Below are 9,260 nucleotides of genomic sequence, written 5' to 3'. Positions count from 1 at the left end.
AGTGTGGGCACTGTGGTGCTGGAATGGACTCCATAGTTATGCATATATAGAGAAACACAGCTGATGTAAATTAGACAACACTTGTGTGCTGATGTGTCCAAATGGGACTTCTAAGGTAAAAACAAAGATTTGATCCAAAAGACTCCAAAATTGAGACCATTCTTTTGTTAGCATGGTGTGAACTACACCCCTCTTCCCATCAACTCCCAACAGTTGCCAATGGTGGGAAAGGAGAAAATGGAGAGAAAGGGTTCTAGTGTGGCTCTTTTCAGTGCACTAGGTCACATGGAAGCAGGGTCTTCAGAATTCAATATTGCCAAATTGAATTTTATGCATGTATCATTTTATAAAGAAAACTACATTTTATGAAGAAAAATTCAAGTTGAGCCACAGTGACCATGTATATTAGTAACTCAATAAATAATCCACTAAACAAATAACACCCAGAATGTGTCAAGAATCAGGGATAAAAAAAGAACCATTATACAGTGGGAGAAAACTTTTCCATATATAAGAAGATATTGAGTAGAACTATTCCCTGGACCCAGGACATCTCAACCTCAGCACTATTGACATTTTTCTTGTGGGGTAAAATCCGGTACATTATAGGATGTTTAACAGCATCTCTGGCACCTAGTCATTAGATATTAGTAGTATCCTCTCCCAGCTGTAACAACAAAAATATATCCAGGTTGCCAAATATCCCTTGGAAAGGAAGAGTAGGAAAATCATTATCCCCACCATTAAGAACCTACCCTAGTTCCAAACTTGGGGACTGAGAACTAAACCAAACAACAAATATTCATGCTATCCACAGCTTTAATTTGGACACACCCCAGTGTTATCAATAGTTGGTCCTGCTACCCTGATCATTATTCCTATTTCTACCCAATCTGTCTGCTTGCCTGTCTATATAGCATCTATCTATTTATTTTTGAACTAAAATTGGTATATAACATTACATAAGTTTTAGGTATACAACATTATAATTCAATATGTGCATTCATTACAAACTTACTACCTCTAAAAGTCTAGTTACAATTTACCAAAATAAATTTAACACCCCTTGTTCATTTTACCCACCTCTCAATGGGTTTCCCTTCTGATAACGACTAACATGTTCTTTTTTGTCTGTGAGTTTTTTTGTTCTGTTTCTTTTGTCATATTCCACATATGAATGAAATACTGTTCTTTTTTTAAATTTTTTTAACTTTTTCCTTCTGTTTATTTCACTTAATATAATACTTTAAAGGTCCATCCATGTTGTCACAAATGGCAAGATTTCATTCTTTTAATGACTGAAGAGTATACATGCCATACATTTATCCATTCCTCCACCGACGGACATTTACATTTTTTTCCATATCTTACTTATTGTAAATAGTGATGTATGACCATCATGGTGCATATATCTATTTGAATTAATGTTTTCATATTATTTGGATAAATACCCAGATGTAGAATAACTAAATCATATGGCAATTCTACTGCTAAATTTTGAGGAATCTCCATACTGTTCACCAATTTACATTCCTACCAATAGTGCTCAAGTGTTCCCCTTTTCCCGCATACTCTCCAACACCTTATTTCTTGTCTTTTTGATGATAGATAGCCATTTTTTTTGTTGTTGTTATTGTTTTGTTTTTTGTTTTTTTGTTTTTTCCCCAAGATTTGGGGAAGGGCAGAGCAGGTAGAGGAAATCCTCAACAGACTCCCTCCTGAGTGAGGAGCTTGGAGCCCAGCATGGAGTTCGATCTGTGATCCTAAGCCAAAATCAGGAGTCAGACACTGAACCAACTGAGCCACTGAGGGGCCCTTGATGATAGTCATTCTAAGTGGTGTGAGGTGATATCTCCTTGTGGTTGTGATTTTCATTTCCTCAATAATTACTGATGTTGAACATGTTTTCATTTGCCTGTTAGCCATCTGTATGTCTTCTTTGGGAAAATGTCTATTCAGATCCTCTGACCATTTATTAACTGGGCTGTTTTTTCATGTTGTTCAGTTGTAGGAGTTCTTTATATATTCTGTGTATTTACCCCCATTGAATATGTTACTTACAAGTATTTCTTCTCATTTAGCAGATTGCCTTTTTTTTTTTTTTTTGGATAATGTTTTCCTTCACTGTGCAGAAGCATTTTAGTTTTTTTTGTTTGCTTGTTTTTCCTTTAGAACTTCCTCAGAGAGGAAGGGAAAGATGGAGGAGAAGTAGGAGACCCTGTTTCAACTGGTCCCGTAAGTGAGCTAATTACCTACCAGAACACTCTTTAACGCCCATGAAATCAGCCCGAGATGTAGGATTATACACTTCTGGATCTCTATGGAAGCAGAAGACACAAGTGGAGAGGAAAATCAGAGTGGGAACAATCAGGCTGATATCAAAGGATAAACAGAAGGGGGGGGAGAGACAACAGAAGTGACCCACTGGAAAGTAATATCCCAATATGAAAGTGCCCCGTGTTTGGGGACCAACATTAACTTAGAGTCTGCTTAAAAGCACTCAAAAAGAGCAAAAGATCTAAAGGGGCAACTGGTGGAATTGGGTGGTCACAGGCATGAGCCTAAACCCACGGTTCCAGGATGACCACCACTGGCAATCACCCATGCCAGAGAGAGTATGATGAAGTCCCCAGGGTTGTGTGGCTTGCACCATGGCTCAGCTGAGCACACTCCTGCCCCCGCATGAGGAACTCTGGTGATGGCACCAGCCTGTGCTCTCTAGAACTTTTGCGTACTGCGTGACTGGGGTCTGACCCATTCCCCACCTGTACCTGAGAAAACTCCATATGGGCACTAGCTGGAGGTCTCTAGGACCGGCCAAGGGTCTGGACTCTCCCAGTCTGGGCCAAAAGGAACTCAGGCCATCTCCCTGAGATGGCAGCCTGAGGTCTGGACTCCAGACAGCAGTTCTGGCAAAGGTAGCCACCAGAACAGGGCTCCCTGGGCCAATATTGCTTGCAGTTTTAGTGGCAGGGGGGTGTAGAGACAAGTGGGCACTTTGGGTGACCCCTGAGAGGGTGGCTGGGGACTCGCTCTGCCTGTGGAAGGTTGCATGGCTCAGCAGAGTTTGCAGAGGGGGAGCCTGTGTGTTCTGAACCACCTAGCGGGGAACAAATTGAGGCTTCTCTCTGAGACTGAGGTGTGGGTGCAGTTTGCTTTCCAGTAAACCTCCAAAAACTGCAAAAAGCCACCAAAGGGAAAAAAAAACCCTCCAGAGAACAATAGCCTGTAAAACCAGTTTCCACAGAGCCCAACAGCTTGACAGGGGACAGGAGGACTCAACCCAAGCAAGACTGACTGAGAAACAATGCTGCAGGCCCATCCCCAAGAAATCCAGACAAAAGAATAAGAGGACAACTACCACAGTGTCCCCATAAAACTGTAATACCCCAATATCAGGGGAAAACAATATATTAAGCTCCTGGTATTGCCCTAAAACCTGTATATTTCATAGATACAGCTTTTAGTTTTAATTCATTCTCACTATTCTTGTTCATTTTAATTTTTTATCCTACTTATCATTACAACTAGAGGTTTAATAAAATGTATTCCATAATAACCTTTTAACTTGAACTTTTTTCATACATATACATGTGTTTTTTCTTTTTCTATGCTTTTTTAAAAATATACATATAGATATAAGCTTCAAGATAATCCTCTTTCCCTAATCAATACTACCCCTATATATAAACTAGTTTTAATATCCCTTTATCTCTAGAAAGTTGAATCCTTTAACAAAGATATCAAGATACACCCAAGAGGACTCAAAATAACCTTCCTTGCTGACATCAAGAATTTATAACCATTCTCCATCTTTTTCTTCTGTCAGTGCTTCTGCATATTTGTTTTTGTTCTTGTATTATATAAATCTTATACTTGGGGCTCATTTTGGTTGGGTTCTTTCTTTTTTCTTCTCATTTACTTTTGTTGGTCTTTTTGTCTGTTTTTGTTTATATACCTTATAAATCTTACATTTGGGGCCCATTCTGGTTGGGTCTTCTCCTTTTTTTCTGTCTCTCTGTTTCTCTCCCTTTTTTCTTTCTTTTTGGTAGTGACTTCAGATTACTCAGAAGCGTTCCAGGGTGCACCTTGCTTTAAAAAAAAAAAACAATAATTTAATTTAACTTAATTTAAAATTTTTTAAAAGAGGACTTTATTTTTTAATTTTTTTTCAGTGTTCCAAGATTCATTGTTTATGCACTACACCCAGTGCTCCATGCAATACGTGCCCTCATTAATCACCCACCACCAGGCTCACCCATTCCCCCACTGCCCTCCCCTCTAAAACTTTTAGTTTGTTTCTCAGAGCCCACAGTCTCTCATGGTTCACCTCCCACTCTGATTTCCCTCAATTCACTTTTCCTTTCCTTCTTCTAATGTCCTCCATGTTATCCCTTATGTTCCACAAGTAAGTGAAACCATATGATAATGGACTTTCTCTACCTGACTTATTTCAATCACCATAATGTCTTCCAGTCCCATCCATGTTGGTGCAAAAATTGAGTATGCCTCCGTTCTTATGGTTGAGTAATATTTCATTGTATATATGGACCATATCTTCTTTATCCATTCATATGTGGAAGGGCATCTTGACTCTTTTCCAAAGTTTAGCTATTGTGGATATTGCTGCTATGAACATTGGGGTACACTACATCTGTATTTTGGGGGTAAATACTCAGTAGTGCAATTTCAGGGTCATAGGGTAGCTTTATTTTTAGTATTTTGAGGAACCTCCATACTGTTTTCCAAGTTGGCTGCACCAACATGCATTCCCATGAACAGAGTAAGAGGGTTTCCCTTTCTCCACATCCTCCCCAACATTTGTTGTTTCTTTGCCATTTTAACTGGTGTAAGATTTTATCTCAATGTGTTTTTTTGTTTGTTTGTTTGTTTGTTTGTTTGTTTTGACACAGAGAGAGATCACAAGTAGGCAGAGAGGCAGGCAGAGAGAGGGGGAAGAAGGCTCACCGCTGAGCAGAGAGCCAGATGTGGAGCTCAATCCCAGGACCCTAAGATCATGACCTGAGCCAAAGGCAGAGGCTTAACCCACTGAGCCACCCAGGCGCCCCTCTCAATGTGGTTTTGATTTTAATTTTCCTGATGGCTAATTATGATGAACATTTTTTTCATGTGCCTGCTAACCATTAATATGTGTTCATTGGAGAAGTGTCTGTTCGTGCCTTCTGCCCATTTTTTTGACCTGATCATCTGATTTTTGGGTGTGCATTTGAGAAGTTCTTTATAGATCTTGGTTATAAGCCCTTCGTCTGTAGTGTCATTTGTGAATATCTTCTTCCATTCTGTAGGTTGCCTCTTTGCTTTGCTGACTGTTTGCTTCACTGTGCAGAAGATTTTTATCTTGATGAAGTCCCAAAAGTTCATTTTTGCTTTTGTTTCCTTTGTCTTTGGAGATGTGTCTTAAAAGAAGTTGCTGTGCTATGTATAGACCATAGACTTGACCATTCTCTTATACCGTACACAAAGGTAAACTCAAAATGGATGAAAGACCTCAATGTTAGACAGGAATCCATCAAAATCCTAGAGGAGAACATTGGCAATAAGCTCTTCAACATTGGGCAAACTTTTTAGTTTGATGTAGTGTCGGTGACCGAAAGTAAACACGCCATTAAGATGGCAGCTGGATGCGAGCCAGTAGGCAGAACTGAGGATTAAGGAAGTAGTCCAAAATGCCTCTTGTATCTATGTGGCTGCAAGTGATTGGTTGTACAACTTTGGTATATATACACATGCGTGGGCGGTGAAAGGGGAGATCCCAACAGCTACCCAGAAATAAAGCTTGCTTCGCTGAGGTCTCCTGGTCATTCTTGCTGGCGAGAGCGACAAGTGGTGCCAAAACCTGGGAACCCTTGGAAACCGAGGAGTTCTCAGTGAACGCAATGATCCGGTAAGTGTGCACAAAATTTCAGATAAGAAAGTTCCTAAGTACAGGATGAGAAGTAAGAAAGTTACTAAGTATAGGACGAGAAGTAAAAGGGTTCCTAGGCATAGGGCAAGAAATAATGGGATCAAAGTTTACTAAGACGGAAGTGCTTAAGGCTAACGGCACTCCGCTAAAAACGAAAGCAGCTCGGCAGTTCTTGAAAAAGGTTGAGGAACTATGTCCTTGGTTTGTAGAGGAAGGACTTCTTAATATTCCCAATGGGAACATTTGGGGGAAGAACTATGTAAGCGGGACCGACAAGAGCCACTACCGCTAGGTATGATGGCTATTTGGAAGCTAGTACGCTCCTGTTTAGACTCTAACCATAAAACGGTTAAAAATGTTATCAAGGAAGGTGTTGAGGTGAAGGAGCAGGTCAGAGAAGCCTCTAAGGCAGGATCTAGCAGATGGGGAGAAAGTTCAGAGGAGAGCTCCTCTGAAGATGAGCTTGGGGAAGCCATGACGCACTTAAAATTAAAAGAGGAAGTCCCTAACGAACCTTTAAATGGAAGGACATACAAAGAAGCCAGGAAAAAATATGACTCCCTAGCGCCCTCTGTCAGAAGGTCAAGAATTCCTACCCCTGAATGTAGGCCTATAGCGCCACCTGCAGAATGGCTGCCACCATATAACACTTCATGCTCCCGAGGGGCATGCGGTTGGTTGTCCAGAATGTAGAAATGCAGGATGGAGGGACATTACGGACTTTACTAAACCCTCCCCTCTTGCATACCCAGTGTTAGAGATCAAAATCAACAGAGGTTCATCAACCACTAGACTTCAAACTTATTAAACAGTTTAAGGAAGCAGTCACTACTTATGGGCCACAGGCTGCTTATACACTTTCACTTTTGGAAGCAGTCGGTAGCATGAACCTTACCCGAGACGATTGGACAAACATGGCAAAAGCAACTCTGTCTGGTGGACAATACTTGATATGGAAAACTGCTTGGCAAGAGTGTAGCTCAGAAACTGCCTGGCGTAATGCCGCATCAGGAAATCCCCACTGGAATATTGACATGCTCATGGGAGGAGGTCAATTTGTGGGACAAAACAATCAGATTGGGTACCCCCCCAGGGGTGTATGTACAGATAGCAGCTGCAGCCACTAGGGCTTGGAAGACCATACAGGGTTCTGGTGATTTGCAGGGACAACTTTCCAAGGTGTTGTAGGGGCCTAATGAACCCTATGCTGACTTTGTAGATCGTCTGCTCCAAGTAGCAAGGCGCATATTTGGGGATGTGGACCAAGCAATGCCCCTTGTTAAACAATTAGCCTATGAACAAGCAAATAAATGGTGTAGAGAGGCTATCCGCCCTTGGAAGTCTAAGGATCTGACTACATATATCAAAGTGTGTCAAGACATCACTGATACAGTTGTTCAGGGCCAAGTTATGGCAGCAGCAGTAGCCCAAGGGATAAGAAGTTTCAATGGAGGAACCAGGAGTTCTTCCAAGGCTTGTTTCCTTTGTGGAAGGGATGGTCATCTTAAGAGGGACCAGGATCTCCTAGACCAGTCAAGCCCACACCTGGGTTGTGCCCTCATTGCCGTAAAGGGAATCATTAGGCTAATGAATGTAGGTCCCAGAAAGATATTCAAGGAAATCCCCTGCCACCGAATAACTGGATTCAGTCCAATGACTCAAAAAACGGGAAGCAGGGCCCTGCGCCCTGGGGCTCGACACAAACTTATGGGGCGCTAATGCAAATGCCCAGGACATGGTATCCTCTCTCGGAGAAAGGCGCACAACCTCTGGATCAGCAGGGCTCGATATCAGAGCAGCCACCCGAATGGTCCAAACACCGGAGATGGTCATTCAAGCATTAGCTTCTGATCTAAGAGGGACCCCCCCCTCATGGTACTGTAGGTTTGTTACTTGGCCGAAGCTCCACTTATCTCAAAGTTCTGATAGTTCACCCTGGGGTAATAGATTCAGATTATGAGGGAGAGATCAAGATGCTGGTGTCTTCCCCAAGGGGAGTTACTGCAATTAGCCCAGGAGATCGGATAGCTCAACTTCTCATACTCCCTAGCCATCATGAAGACTTTCCCAGTAAAGGAAAAGAAAGAGGTATGGGAGGTTTGGGGTCTACAGGAGTTGACCTAACATGCCTGACCCTGGATATGACTGATAGGCCCATAATTACCCTCAAGGTGCAAGGAAGAAAATTTTTAGGGTTACTGGATACAGGCGCCGATAAGAGCATCATCAGCCAACAAGAGTGGCCTCCGAGATGGCCCCTAACACAAGCAAAACAAACACTCAGGAGTTTAGGAATTGCTCAAAGTCCTGATCAAAGCGCAGCTACCCTTGAGTGGGAGGATGACGAAGGCCATAGAGGAACTTTTCAGCCCTATGTCTGCAATATTCCCATTTCCCTCTGGGGACGAGACGTTTTGGAACAGATGAACGTCCGCCTGACAACTGAAACTATATACAGCCCCCAATCAATAGCTATGATGCAGAAAATGGGATACACACCACAAAAAGGGTTAGGGAAACAGGAGCAAGGTAAAATAGACACCATCCCTTTCACCTCAGAATATAAGGGGCAAGGCCTGGGTTTTCGGTAAGGGCCACTGAGGCAATGAAAATAACGTGGAAGACAGATACGACCTGCTGGGTGCCTCAGTGACCCCTTACTAATGAAAAACTATTGGCTGCTAAAGCCCTGGTACAGGAACAGTTAGAGGTGGGCCATATGAAACCTTCTACCTCACCTTGGAATACACCTATCTTTGTTATTAAAAAGAAATCTGGTAAATGGAGACTTTTACATGATCTTAGAGAAATTAATAAGCAAATGCAGAACATGGGACCAATACAGCTGGGATTACCCATGATAACCGCCTTACCGAGAAACTGGCCATCAATAGTGGTTGACATAAAAGATTGCTTTTTCTCTATCCCTCTGCATCCTGAGGTAGCCTTTACCCTACCTTCTATTAATCATGCAGAGCCTGACCAAAGATATGAGTGGACTGTCCTCCCTCAGGGCATGGCTAATAGCCCCACTATGTGTCAATTATATGTTTCTAAAGCCATACAGCCTATTAGAGAGACTTACCCTGATTTAATGTGTTACCATTACATGGATGACATATTGTTGTGTGGATCTGACTCTACTACAGTTTCAAAAGCCTTAGTAATGTTACAAAAAGAGCTAAATTCATAGGGGTTAATTATAGCCCCCGAAAAGATATAGGCTTCCAACATCAAAGACTATTTAGGCATGAAACTATACAATACCATGGAAAACCTTCAAAAGCCTCCATTAGAACTGACAAATTACAAACACTCAATGATTTCCAAAAGT

Source organism: Mustela nivalis (assembly GCF_964662115.1).
Source record: "Mustela nivalis genome assembly, chromosome: 6".
NCBI lineage: Eukaryota > Metazoa > Chordata > Mammalia > Carnivora > Mustelidae > Mustela > Mustela nivalis.
The sequence above is the reverse complement of the archived record's forward strand: the minus strand, read 5'-3'. Positions refer to the sequence as shown.